Source organism: Pinus tabuliformis, chromosome X, assembly GCF_031772625.1.
Source record: "Pinus tabuliformis cultivar Carrire ecotype Pingquan chromosome X, CPIR1, whole genome shotgun sequence".
Classification (NCBI taxonomy): Eukaryota; Viridiplantae; Streptophyta; class Pinopsida; order Pinales; family Pinaceae; genus Pinus; species Pinus tabuliformis.
In genome coordinates, this window is record NC_142308.1 from 622,964,233 (window position 1) to 622,979,072 (window position 14,840).

At 40.0% G+C, this 14,840-nt stretch overlaps 1 protein-coding gene across 3 annotated transcripts in view; it reads left to right on the forward strand.

The window, feature by feature from the left end:
• LOC149141551 (putative GTP-binding protein OBGC2) overlaps positions 1 to 14,840 on the forward strand; it is a 396,755-nt gene that overhangs the window by 343,888 nt on the left and 38,027 nt on the right. The gene's annotated exons all lie outside the window — the stretch shown is intronic.

The window sequence follows — 14,840 nt, forward strand, 5'->3', positions numbered from 1 at the left end:
TGCCACAGGGGTCAATCCTTCCTGACTAAGAAAGATGACTGGGCTATCTGCGTCACCCCTTCTTTGCTGCATTCTACTAGGAACAACTTCTGTCACTCGGGACAATTGTTTCTTCTGTTGCTACTTTTCTCGGCTGATGCCCTCAGTTATCCTGTGATCTCCAACCACCCTCTGATGCCATGTTGGAATTTCTAAGTTTAACCCGTTACAAATTCTTCCTGTACTATCTGATTTATTTCTTCCTATTTTTTCTGTTAATTAACAAGTTATTTACCATGTAAATACTAAAAATAAATACAAGTACAGTGTCAACACATATAGATCATCAACTGAAGGAAACAAGCACACAAGTGACACCGTTATTTTTGGACTAATGTCCCCGGAAAAATCCAATGCGGGAAAACTGGTGCAGCTATTTAGAGGGTTTTATTATTATGCAGTTTCAGAATACAACCTGGGTGCTAGAAATGGCTCACCCAACAGAGAATGCCCTCGACAGTAGTACCTTTCAGTCGGACACAAATATTCCAGCTAAATCACCGGATGAACGATCCCACAGCAACACTTCTGCTACTCTATGTCACCCTGATAGGGACTACGTCACCCTATCCAGCACTCTAGCTCTAATCTTCCCCACGAAATCGCCCAGCTTCAGCCTCTAAGGTCTGCATCAGCCTCTTTGGCCTAGGGTCAACCTATCTAGCCCAGCGTCAGCCTCTCGAGGCTCTGTGTCAGCCTCTAGGGTTTGCATCAGCCTCTCTGGCCTAGCGCCAGCCTATATGGCCTAGCATCAGCCTCTCGAGGCTCTGTGTCAGCCTCTGGAGCCTCTACGTCTCCCACGCTGGCCCTCCTCAAGCTCTGCACAGCTCCTGGCTGCCTCTGCGTGGCCTCTAGCTGGCTCTGCGTCAACCCTCTCCCGGCTTTTGCGCTGATGCTCCCGTACTATCTCTGCCTCTCTACTACTGTATTCACTGCCCCTCAACTGCAACTCAAATCACTCCTTCGATTTCCTTAGCAAGCCTGCCCTAGAAAATAGAATTCTTGATCAACTCGGTATGTTCTCCAACTGACCCTCAAGCCTCTTCTTATACTTTTCCCGTTGACGATTCAATGACTGAGATTAAGTCCCTAATCAACGGCTAAGATTAGATCTGGCTTGATCCATCACTTTTGGACCATTCTAACTCAGTTTTATATTTTTTTTTTCTACTTTAAGACTAACCTAATTACCCATGGGGATTTGAACCGGTGACCTATCGCAAGGAGTGCCTTAACAGCGCACCCATTCACCGTCAATCCAAAGCCCCATGGGCCTAACTCAGTTTTATATTACTTCACATTAATATTTTATTTTTCCTAAGTTTAGACTTAGGAACTCCATTAAAAATATTAATTGTTTTAATATCTCCCAAACTGGTTAGATTCTACCCAAACCATTTTTGGGTCTTGGAGATCTCACATGCTTTAGCCTCTCGACCAATTTTCGTGGCTAGAGCACATTCGATGCTACCCCAAATCAACAATTTTGTGGTGATCACACAGAGAGGGGCAGAGATAGTTTTGGTTGGAGAATCTTCTCCTGAGCCAAGAATACACATCAAAGAGGCAAAGAAACATGCAGAGGAGGAAGTGTAGTGCCCAGTGAGGGTGATGTAGAGTCAGGAAGGGTTCACACATAGGAACGCAGTGCCTTCCAAGCAGAAGTTCGAGCTGGGAGGGCTGAAGTCGAAGCTCCTGAGAGAAGAGAATTGATCCAGCAGAGAGGTGATGCAGTGCCTCAAAGGCAGTGATGTAGGCCCATGCAATCATTGCATAGGTGCAGCACAGAGGTAGCTGGGGACTTGTTGGTTTAGTTGCCGGATCAACCGAGACTCACAGTGTAGAGTGAGGTAATCTCACTAATTTCTTCAGCCGAGTGATATTCTCTATACTGGATAGCCAGCAAGGCATCCAAAGTTTGTATTCAAAAGTAACCATTGCTTAATTATAAAAACCCTCAAAACTGCTGCACCGATTTTCCTGCATTGGGTTTTCCGGGGCCTTTTGTCCAAAAATAACGGTGTCATTGTGTTGTATCTATTTCCTGTTCAGTTTCTTGTTTTTGCTTATAAATTTAAATGGTGTAGGCTATAGTGTATGTATTTCAATGTTTGTTGTAGAAAACTGCAAGTAACTTGTTCAATTAATTTAACAAGTAGGCGAAATATAATCAGTTTCCTACAAGTAGGAATCAGGAAACTAGTTTTTCACATGGTATTAGAGCGGCGGGTGAAGCAAGAAGAACAGAGTCAGAAGACCCGGATTTGAAGGAAGGAGGGAATTCGAAATTCCTGCAGAGGCAACAATTCGAATCCCCAGAGGGTTGTGCAATCCAGACTAGAGGGCAAGGATTTCTGAGGTAAGTCTCTCTCTGAGTGAGTTGACACAGAGGTAAGACTTCAAAATTGAAGTTTGTCAGCGTCAGAAGGAGCAACGCAACAGATCCAGTGAAGAGGGGTTTTCTGGTGGGACGCAGTGCTCTGCAGGCAGTTGCTAGGCAGGAAGACGTCAGAGGGAAGAGAGAGACAAAGTTGAGGGAATTTCTTCCTCAGAGGATTTCTAGCCAAGGAATCTGAATTCTCACTAGCTGAGCAGTAGCGAAGAGAGGAAAATCTACAAGTTCTAGAAGGAAGTGCGTAGGCCAGTCTAGTGCTATGCAAAGGAGAGAGGAGGTCATTTGTCTTTCTATTTGGCAGAGATGGCAGCCAATGGGTTGAGAGACTAGGACAGGTTGGATGGGGCATTCAACTATGTGATCTGGAAGGCAAGGATGTCGTGCCTTTTGGATGAGCATTTTCTCAAAGTTTATGTCGACAGTGTGGTGGCTGAGCCCGCGGATCCAGATCCGCTCAATAAATACAAGGGAGATATGGCAAAGACAAAGTGGATGATCCTAGACGGGGTGAAGGATCATGTATTTTCTCACATCGCTAGTAGAGGGACTGCTAAGGATATGTGGGATGCATTGTCTACTCTGTATCAGGGATCTTCCGAGCAGCAGAAAATATACCTTGAGCAGAAGATGAGATCTACACAGATGCATTGATTCGTTCCTCACAAAGCTTCAGGAGACTCGAGATGAGTTAGCAACTGTGGGGTCAACATCTCAGGGGTTCGAGATGGTTAGACTGGCCCTCAACTCAGTCTCAGAGGAGTGGCAAGTCTTTTTCTGGAGCGTCCTGGGCAGGGCGACTTTGCCAAACTGGGATGAAATGTAGGCAACTCTTAAGCAAGAGGAGTTGAGGAGGGACTTGACCAAGTGTAAACTTGACGGAAGTAGCCGCAGTTGGTCGAAACCCAAGGAGGAGGAAGAAAATGCAACCCTCGCATCTAAGGGGCAACAGGAGTAGCGAAAGCGGAAGGACGTTTCGAAGATTAAATGCTTCAGGTGTGGTCAAATGGGTCACTACGTAATACAGTGTCCTCTCAGAAAGAAGGACAAAGATGAAAAGCATGATCCAAACGCTACTCCCACGAAGATCGAGGAGGAAGAGTTTGCCATGACAACCGAGATAACTCTAGGAGGTATGTGGGCTAATTTAGAACTGTAGTTCGAAAGAGCTACAGATGGGCAGGATCCTTGAGGAGCCCACCTCTCGGATCAATTCCTTGCTACGGGATCTCAGATCAGTAGTAGCAAGGCGGACCAATGTCAGTTGGTGCAGAGGAGTGCAGGAGTGACAGTTGTAGTGGCTAGTGTGAAAATTTCTGAATCGAACAAGTCAAAAATCCTACTGCATTAAATTGATTTACGTTACCTACTTGTAATCTTCATTTAATAAGTTATTTTAAGAAATATTCGGAAAATGTTAACGTAAATAGTAAATACACTGTAGCTTACACCACTATACAGATCAAGTACTGAAAAATAAATGAGACAACCATGCAAAGGACACACTTATTTTTGGATTAAACGTCCCCCGGAAAACCCAATGCAGGAAAACTGGTGTAGCAGCTCTGAGGGTTTTATATCATTAAGCAGAAGTTCTGAATACAAATGTTGGTTGCCCTCCGGGCAAACTAGTGACAGAGAAATACAATGGCGGAGAACCTAAGTGAGGTTTACCTCACTTCACCCAGCACTTATCTGGCAACAAATTTGGCTGGCCCCGGCTACAACTATGTTGCCCCTTTTCAGTAACTGCGTGGCCTGTGTGGAGCTCTTTGAGGCTCTGCATCAGCACTATTGCCCACTGCTTCAGCTTTCCTAGTTGTTCTGGCAGTTTCCGATAGCACCCTGACTTTCTGTGTGGAAGGCATCTCTTCCTCTGCGTTGGGGCTTCTGGCTCTGCGTCAACGTTGCGTAGGCCCAAACTTGCCCAGCGTCATCTCTCTTGGCTACTGCGCTGCCTCCACAAGATTCTCTCTACCTCTCTCTGTCTGTATTCCCGAACTATCACTGCCCCTCAGCTACAAGATCTCCCCAATCAATTTCCCTCCTGAGAACTTCTCACCTCATAAAATCGATTTCCTCAATCTCTCTGTGTGTCTTCTCCAACTGACCCCAATCCTCCATTTATACTTTTCTTGTTGAGAAATCAACGACCGTGATCTAATCTTTAAGCAATGGCTAAGATTAAATAGACTTGATCCTCGTCTCTTAGAAGCTTCTCACACATACCCTGCAACTATTTCTTTCCTTTTGATGATGGAGGTCTTCTAAGATTCTTAATCATGATCAATTTTCTTTCATTGTGGATGAGGTCTTATACTAGGTATGCTCCTTCTACATGAATATCTTGAGCTATATCTACCATGCTCCTATATTCTAGAAGATATTTCTAACCATGCATTTTGTTCTCATTTATAAATGCTCTTTCTACATGAGTATCTAGAACTCTATGTACTTCATGCTTCTAGATTCTAGAAGATGTTTCTAGCCATGCAATTTTATTCTATTCCTACATGCTCCTATCCTACTCAAAACTTTGAAAGAAGACTTTAAGTAAAGAGTTTGACTTAGTCATAGTAGAGATCCGGAGGATCTTCCTTTTTTTGTTTCTTGTCTTCTTCTTTCATTTCTTGAGTCACATGAGCTTCTTCCCTTTTTCTTTTGTTGTTGTTGTCCTTCTTTAGTTTAGGACAATTCCTCTTGTAGTTTCCATATTCTTGGCATCCATAGATTTGGATTTTGGACATATATCTTTGTTGTTTGTTCTTTGTGGACCAAATTTGCCAAAATTTCCCCTTCTCTTGGCCATGGTAGCAAATGCTTGCTCCTTTGATCTCACATCTTCCTTTGATTTAAGTCTGGTTTCCTCTGTCTTGCATAGAGACCACATTTCATTGAGTGTGGTTGCTTCCTTCTTGGCATATATGCTTGATGTGAAGTTGCACCAATCCTTAAGTAGAGCATTGAGTACTACAGTTGTCATTTCTCTGTCAGACATGACTTCCCCAGGTTCTTGAAGTTGATCCCTCATCTCAGAGATCTTCATGAAGTAGGGAGCTATTCCTTCCTTTGATATCTCAATCTTGTACAATTCATTTCTTAGAGATATCACTTCTCCGGCTATGGATACCGAGAATAGCTCTACTAGCTTATCATAAATTTCTTTTGATGTTTCAAATTTGGAGACATAAGGAATGAGAGAGTCTTTGATTGATTCTATTAGAATCCTTTGAGCTCTTGTCTCATCCTTATTATACTTTGCTAAGGCTTGAGTTTGTTCCTTAGCAGGGATAGTGATATTCCCTTTGACATGTTCTAGGAGTTCATTCTCCTTGAGAAGTAAATCAGTCCTCTTCTTCCATGCAAGAAAGTTATTGGTACCTACCAATTTGTTGATTTCCTTGCAAAAAGACATTGATGTATATTCAGAAGGGGACATATACTTGATAGATTTTGAGATGTAGTGGATTTTCTTTCTCCTTGAAGACTTGATGGCTTGCCTTTCTAGGATCTTGATGTTCTTCAAGTTGCCTTCTCCAAGTGGACTTGCTTGATGAAGAGATTTGCTTGGTAACTTGTAGATGATGTAGGTTCCTCTTTGATCTACTCTTGTTTGTAGGTACCTTTATGTAAGGCTCTTGATCTTGCTATGTAGTCTTCCTTGATGAATGATAGATGGTAGACCTTCTTGTCCTTGATGTGATAGAGACTTCTTGGCTTGATGCTTCAACTTTTGTAGATGTCCTTCCTGGATGAGTGTTCTTGAGATGCCCTTTCCTTGATGTGTCACCTTAGCTCTGATACCATGTTGAAGAATCTAGGGCAATATGATGTAGAGTGATTCTTCGGGACTAGATAAAAATTTGTGAAGTCTTTTGACTTTTTCTTGTTAGCTTAATCTTCTTCTTCTCTTATTAATGCATGTGTGTGCACTTCATCAAACTGCTATCAAAAACATAAAACAAGAACACAAGATATTGGCTCTCTGCCAGGGCCAAAACCTCTCTTCTCTTGAGAGGAAAACCCTTTGGTAAGTTTTCTCTTGTTGAAGGTTCTTTCTTGATCAATGCCACACCCTAGATCCTTCACTAGAATATCCTCCAAGCATAAGTCAAGTCCTTTCTCCTTTCTGCACTTTGTTCCCTAACACTTAGTCTTCCTTATTTTTTCGGCAACTGGTGATGGACCTTGTTTATGTGATCTCTAGAAGAGACTTCAATCTTTGGTCCTTGGTGAGATCCTTCACCAATAAGGATACCTTCCTTCCCTTGATCCAAAGTAGCTTCTTCTTGAGGTGTAGTTCCAGACTTGATAGAGCTGCACTGCAGCCCTAATTTCTCGCACGTGTGGGAGGTTTCCCCTATACTTTGGTTCCTTTCATCTTCGCTTGAGAGACTCTCCTCTTCATAAGAGTAGGAGGCCTTATAGGCCTAGTTTACTAGCCCAAAAAATGAGATATATATGACTGTTATCTTGCTGCTATAGTGACCATAGACTGTCCTCTATTTCTCGCACGTGTGACTGTTTTTCACCCTAAAAACAATCACTTCAACTTCAGTTTAGGTCTCTCCTCCTTCGCTGCACTAGACGCTCCTTCGATTTCCTTACCTTTTTCGGTCTTCCTTGCTCGCTTATTTCAGAGGTCATGGCATGACGTTGTAGTGGAGTGGACAACCTCTATATATAGAGGATTGTCCCTCCTTTCTGGCTGACTTGAATTTTCTTGGAGGAGCATTCTTTGACTTCTATACAAACATATACATGGTGCAACATGCCCTTACAATCTTTAACATTTTCTTTTGACTATTTGACTCACCTATAGCACTTTAACTTGTGCTAGACCTATTTCAATGAGCAAGAAACTCATTGACATATATTATAAAAATAATATTTCTTTTCTTGAATAAATACAAATATCAAAGTACATTTATTAAGACCGAACCTAGTTACGTTTCCTTCAACACCCCTTAGTCTGTTATTGGGAGACAACTCAAACAGAGTGATTGGGGATCAATGTGACAACCCTTGATCTGAGCCGTTGTTGCGTTGCCTAGACATTCTATGCGACAACAACCCTTACCATCGTACTTAGGTAATTCCCTTTTAATTTTGTGGTAGTCTCTTTCGGGAAACTTTATGTAGTACTAACTTCCTTGGAACTGTATATTCGGTATTCGTGGGACTTCATGCATCGACGAAAATTCATTACTTGGGAAAACTTTGCCTTCTGGAGTTTTGGGACTTTGTGGTGACTCATGTGCTTAAGGGATTAAAAGGTGGATTGACTCCTCCCATAAACTAGATCATCATGTTCTCTATATTTTTTATATTAATTGCCATTTGGTCTTGAGTACTAATTATCCTCTCTTGGCCTTTTCTGAATTCCTCTTGCTTCTTTTCGACATTGTCAAGGTGCTAGCGCATTCTATTGATTTCCTCCTGAATTTTCCTTGAATTTGCATCATCATTGCTACTTCCCATTTTGTTCCTCCTTTTCTTAGTAGACCCATTTTTTTAATAATATATATATATATATATATATATATATATATATATATAAATTAATTGAATTATATAGTAACTATATGTAATATATAGTTAATATATGAAAATTTAATTGGTTCGAAACGTAAGTTGAGAGATCATGCTATTTGACTTGCAGTAAAGACAAAACGACGACTGGGATTCCCTGACAAGCTGTTTGTTGCACAGTATGACTTAGACTTTGTCAGGGCAACGATAAACACGTCGGAGCAGACATGAATTCTGGTTGGACAAGTGTCGTGGTGGCGTCAGGGCAACGATAAACATGTCGGAGCAGATAAGATTTCTGGTCAGACGAGTGTCGAGGTGAACACAATGACTAAACAGGAATTCCAGTCAAACAGGTGTTAGGGTGAATGCAACGATTGAGGATCGTGGTTCACAGGAATGTAGAGTCGTGGAGAATAGAATTGGGGTGCGGTTTTGGGTAGGGAGAGGTGTACAGTGAGCGACAGACGAGTAGGAAGCAGTGCGTTGTGTGACTAGTGACAATGGAGGAGGGCACGCAATCGGATAGGGAGTAGGGATGAACAACGAAACAACAACAAAAGTGGAGGATTTTGAACTTGCTCTGATACCACTGGTACGAAAAACCTTGTTCACTATAATGTGTCAATTGCAAACTCATTTATGTATGTAAGATATATATTATTATTGAATATTCAGATGATGATTACAAGCCCTTGGGCGGTTCTCTTTTATAGGAGTTGACTGGCCACAAGGGTTAAAGACACGCCTTTTGGCATAAGTGCCTTTTCATATTTAATTGGGCAACTTAATTTAATAAATTATTTCATTAATTATTAATATTAATTAATTTATTATTTATATTATATATATATATATATATATATATATATATATAGTTATGAATATCTTATTCATAACAATGGGTAACACCCCCATTGGATGATGAGGGGCATTTAGTACTTGAACTAGAGGCCATTCAAGAGATGACGGAAAGGAGGTTCAGGAGAAAAACTATAAGAGTATTTGATCCGGTGGAAGAACTTGCTAGATGAGGATGCCACATAGGAGGGTGAGCACATTTTACAGCGTTTGATATTACAGTTGCTTGGGGACAAGAAACATTTGGGAGTGGAGGACTGTGATATTCCCACTTAGCAAATGTTGCTAGGTGAGAATACAATTTTGTTCAATTTTGATAACTTTGGATTCCCATCTTAAGAGAAGTAGGTTGGAGGACCCCACTTTCAATTTTTGGCTTAGGAAGGTCCCCCACATAGGAGAAATAAGGCAAATCGAATACTTGGTGGATGGTGGGGGCCACCCCAGTAGGGAAATATGCACCCGTTGGGCAATTCATACTCTTTGGAGGGAGAAGGTTGATGCATGGGACCCACATGGAGAAAATGAAGTTCAAGGATAAATAGGGGAGGCATACATCATTTTGGGGCTTTTTGAACCTTTGACAAACTCACTTACCTAGCACACTTGAGCTGTTGAGCCAAGTCTACAATTACTATTCAGCACAAGAGGTTTCCAGGGACAAAACTCAACTCTTCTTCGGTGGACTCCGAGTGCCATCTTAAGAGAGCCATTGTTTTGTGGTGGAGCTATTCTGGAGGTGTTTTCTAAGGAAAATTCATGGTCTTTTGGAGCAGTGTGGATATGGATAGGAGCTTCGCTTTCCTGTGGAGAGCAAGTTGCATTGCAACATTCCTTCTGGGCTTTGAGGAGTCATTTCCATTGGGGATTAGCAACAATTTTGGAGAGGTTTTCTGGGGGTTTGGAGAGGCCACTCTTCAGACCGAATTCTTCTCTTTTGGGCTAGTGCAAAAGGGGCTAGCTTGGGGCATGCACAATCCTTGGTGGAGGTCACTCGTTGTGGGGGCTTGGTCAACGATTTTTGGACTGAGTTGATGTGGGATCTCCAGGAGAAACTCAAGAAGACTACTTAGCATTTTTGGAGGTGGTGAACAACAATATTTCTAGGCGGGTCAAATTACCCAGTAGTTGGGAGGAATACATGGAAATTGGGGGTGATTTTAGGTGTCACTAGGCCAAACCCTTTTTGGGTTTCGGTGGGTTATTTGAGAGGAGACCAAGGTTAATTTCCTGGATTTTTCTGAGCACCAGAAGTGGGTCAAACAACAGTTCTACATAAGCCAGCATAGCAGTTTTTCCATGGCCAGTGAAAAACTCAGAGGGGATTGACTTTCTAGCACACGTGCATTTATCTTCTCGACTTGGGACTCGTTTAGCTTGCCTTGAGAAAGCCCAAGCGCGCTCACTTCATACTTATGTGTACCCTATAATAAAATGGCTTAGTTTGGCACAAATTTTGGTGCATTTGTAGATGTTTACTTTTATGCGTGGTTTTTGTATTGCATGTACATTTGAGTGCTTTGTTTATCACTGTTAATTTTCCATTAGGAATATTACAAATAACATCATCAAACATATGGCACCATAGCCAAGAAACTAAATCACCACATCTAGGAGCAATAATTAACCAATATTACTAACTAAAACACTTTGTTGATGGGCATCCCTCTCTGTAAATGTGTGGAGGGTCAATCCAACATGTAAATAATGTTATGCAAGACCCTCAAAGTCCCCTCAAACACAACATGTGATAGATGCAAGCCTCCACACAAGAAATGTTGATGCCAACTAAGGAGATAATGTACATCATGTAACCATGCTAAACCAATAATAAACCCATAGTTGCAGGAACCGTCATCCCCTCCCCCCCAAGGACCCAGAGGCGGAATTGCGACCTGTACGGATTTGCCACCAATCCTTCGGCGGAACCTCGGATCTGAAAATCAGATTTGTGGTTCAACCATTTTTTGGCGATTCCTGGAAAATTGGATTCGTGGGGACCTGATCTACGATTCTGGCTGCCCGATCTGCAATTCCGAAAAGGATCAGGTGCGGATTTGTGGATGTTTAGGTGTGTATCCACCACGGATCACGAGCGGATCCGAGAGAAGGTGGACGGTTCCGCGCGGCTTTTTTTGTTTTTTGTTTTGGAAATTTCGAACTATTATGTGAGGAACTACGATTTCCGAATACTCCGATGCCCCTTGATGCTCCCTAGACGCTTCCTAGACGCTCCATAATGGTAATGTTAAATTCTTAAAGTAAAAGTGACATTCTCCTTTATCATTCATTTCCATCCTATTGATCACTATGTGTCAATGACCCATAGCAGTACACCCATTTTTTTGCAAAAGGGATAGCGCCTAATCGATGTGTTCCTGCCATCCAGCTATCATTGTCAGCCTGAGGATCATGTTATAATGTAAACCCATTTTGCATGTGTATAATGTAAATAATCTCAGCAGATCCATGTCGTGTATGTAATTACCTAGGTAAACCTACTTTTATGGTGACGATCTACATTCCAGGAGGTCTTTTGTCTCACCGATCCATTCTCGGATGGTTGGAAGAGTTTTCCTTCAGCCTTACCCCAAAGCCGGAATGGATTTTGTCACTGGGATCTTAGGGGAGTCCTAGTGTTCTAGATCGAGTTTATGTAAAAGTGATTTGGGAATAACTCTAACCATTTGGTTTGGTTATTTTATTACAAATTGCTTGGTTTGCTAGATTATACTTGTGTCATAGAATTGGGTAGTCTATGAGAGTCTTTTGCAAATGGGTTTCCCCCTTGAGATGTAAAAAATGTGAAATCATGATGTAAAGTGTCTTGAGGGTTGGAAAAATAATTTATCCCCTCATAGGTTAATTAATTAAATTTTCTGGCCAAAATTAATTAAAATCCTAAGCGAGAAATTTGATTAATTCTAGGTCCTAGATAAATTTAAATTATCCAAAGGCAAAATTCGTTGGTCCTTAAAAAATTAAAGTTTAAGAGGTCCACAGACTAAGGTAAATTAATTATTTTGCTAAATTTTAAGCCTTTGGTCCCTGGAGTTAAGTCAAAGTCAAAATTCTAAAGAAATTAATTCAAAAATTTAATTTTTGAATTGATTAAAATGCATTTAATTGAAAATTTCGAATTTCCTCAATAATTTAAAATTTCAACGGATGAGATTAAAAGAAATTTTAATTCTCATCAACGGTCGAGATTGCTTTGATGAAGATCACTAGAACTAGCCGTTGGAGGATTTATCTTTAAATATGAGGTCATTTGTCAATCAGTGTATCCGATCTTTTGATCGTGTACTAAACAAAAAGCTCTCTTGTAATCTTTTTATGAGCAATAAAGAAAGACTTTGGGGTTAATTTCTGTTGGTGTTACTCTTTGGGGAAATACTATAAGATGTGTCATTTTGATGCATAGATTTCTTTTTAACCATTGATGATAGCTTTCTGAAGAGTGATATGAGTACAGGTATCTTGCTTAGTCACTGGGGTTTGAATGATGATTTAAGTTTTGAATATTATAGCAGGTAACTCTATTAAATCTTAATTTTATTATAGTTTTCTCGCTCTATGTTGATCGCTGAATTGAGTTTTGCATAAAGTCTGGATTTTTTAAATCATTGGGCGTTCGGGGAAGTTCTCAGTTGAACTAGCCAACTCCCGATCCGTGTTTTCTGAAAAGCCCAACTTGAATTTTATCCCGGACTTATCATAAGATATTTTTTATAGGTGATGCATGAAGAGTTTTGAGTTTGGTACCTCCTTTAAAATTCAACAAATTTAATTTTTTTTTTTGTGCTAAATCGTTAGATCTGGCTGTTAAGAGTCTCAGACCATCAGATCTAGGAGCAGAGTCAGACTCACACCCCCTAGATCTGATAGATCTTCCATTTATGTACATAGATCTTTAGTTATTTTCAGTTTTCTAACTTGGGTTTTCGGGGTTTTAGTTTTTTTGGGTCATTGTATATATCGTTTGGGTGTTTCTTGTTGTCCTGCAGCTGTAGATCTGACGCTGAAAGCTGTGCAAAATCCAGATCTAGGCCCTGGAGGGTAAGATCTAGATCTCTGGGGTCCATCAACATCCTTTTGGCAGGGTTTCTATCTAGAGATTTTGCAGTCCAAGAGTTTTAATTTTTTTTTTTAAATTTGGAAATTTTATAAGGGTTTCAAAGAAATCTGAAGCAAAGCAATTTAAAAATTTAATTAAGATTTGTGGAAAAAAATTTTAGGGGTTCTGGTGGAAGTTCTGGGCCACCATTTTGCAGATTGATTGGATGCCTGGTTTTGGGGTTTACTATGCATTTTCAAATATTTTTAGGGCCCTTGCTGCCATTTATCATATCTGCGTCTGCAGCTTCCATCACCAAACCCTCGCTGTCTTAGTAATCCTCATCTTTGCATACTGCCCAACATTCTCCCTCTTGCTTCTACGTTTTTCATCCTTCCTCATTTTGCTGGCCTGTGTAGCTCCTCATCTGTTGCTCATTGTCCTCCCATCGACCTGCAAAAAAACCCTTGCGATTTTCAAACTCTCATCCGCTGCCTTTTATCCTCGCTACTTGTTCCAACTCCCTCGCATTCCTTTTCGCTGTCTACTCTCCAAGCGTCTTGCAAAACAAATCCTTCACGTCCTCCGCGTGAGCTTCATCCACCTCTCCATTTCGACTGCTCTGCCCACATCTGATCTGCATTACTCCCTTGCTATCATCTAGCCTCCTCCATCCATCAAACCTGCAAAAAAAAAGAATCTCGTGTTCCCTCCTGTCGTCAACCTTCAGCCCTCCTTGTTGCACACGCAGTCTTCTCTCTCACCAGATTTCCCCATCCTTACGCAACCATCACCGTCGTATCTCCTATTGCTCCCTCTGCTGCATGTCCTCTACACGCAGCCTCCTCCAAACCTCAGACCTCCATCCCTCAATCCTCGTCGCTGCCAAACCTGCACATTGCCTCTCTCCACCGTCCAAGTTTCCACGCAAACCTGCAAGCAGCAAACAAAGACAATACGCTTTCGATTTTATTTTTTTTATCATTCCGTTTGTTTATATTTCCTTTTTCCTTTTTAGTGTTAGGGTTATTTTCTTTGCTTTCGATTTTTTTTTTTTTATGTATATACTTTATTTAGGTTAGTTCTCATTTTTATTTAGTTAGCGTTAGTTTATTTTTTATTTCATTTTTGTAATGTGAATGATCTTGTTTATATTTAGTTTATTTTAGTGCTTTTATTTGGTTTTGTTGTTTATGTTACTTTGGTTAGGTTTCATTAAAAACAATAAATTTCTATTTAGTTTTTGTTTTATTTCTTTTTTTTTTCATATTTTGTATTATTTATTTATGATTTCAATTTGATATTAAAAATCTAAAAAACATTTTAAAAATATAAAATCCTAAAAATTTAAAGATCAAAAATGTTACAATTAAAAAAAAATCATTAAAATCATAAAAAAAATTTAAAAAAATTCATAACATTTTTTAAAAACCTAAAAATCCTAAACATTAAATTTTTTAAAATTGTGACTAAGGATTTAAAATGAAATAAATTAAGGGGTTTTCGCTTAAAAATTTCGATTTTTTTTTAACTCGTTGATTTGTTTTACTCCTTTAGTTATTGTGTAAGGAATAATTAAGATTTAAATTTTAAGTTCCCTAGTGTTATTAATGCATTTTTATGATTTTCCTATAGTCAAAGTACGATAAATGTTTTAAATTATATTGACTGTTGGAGAAAATTAATTAATTCTAGATCTTGGTCATTAACGATAATCATCTTAAATCTGGAATATCTTGCGTGATACAGTTTTGGGCGTTTATATTGATTATTCATGATTGTCATTATTCGTCACATATTTGTAAAGTCTTCTGGATAACTTGTTTTACTTTATCTACAATTAATTTAGCATAAAGGCATTGGTCTATAATTGTTTCTATCTTGTGGTCGTGTCTTGTTTAGGTTGGCGTTTAATCTATTCATCTTATTTAATCAAGATTTATTTAGATTTATCATGTT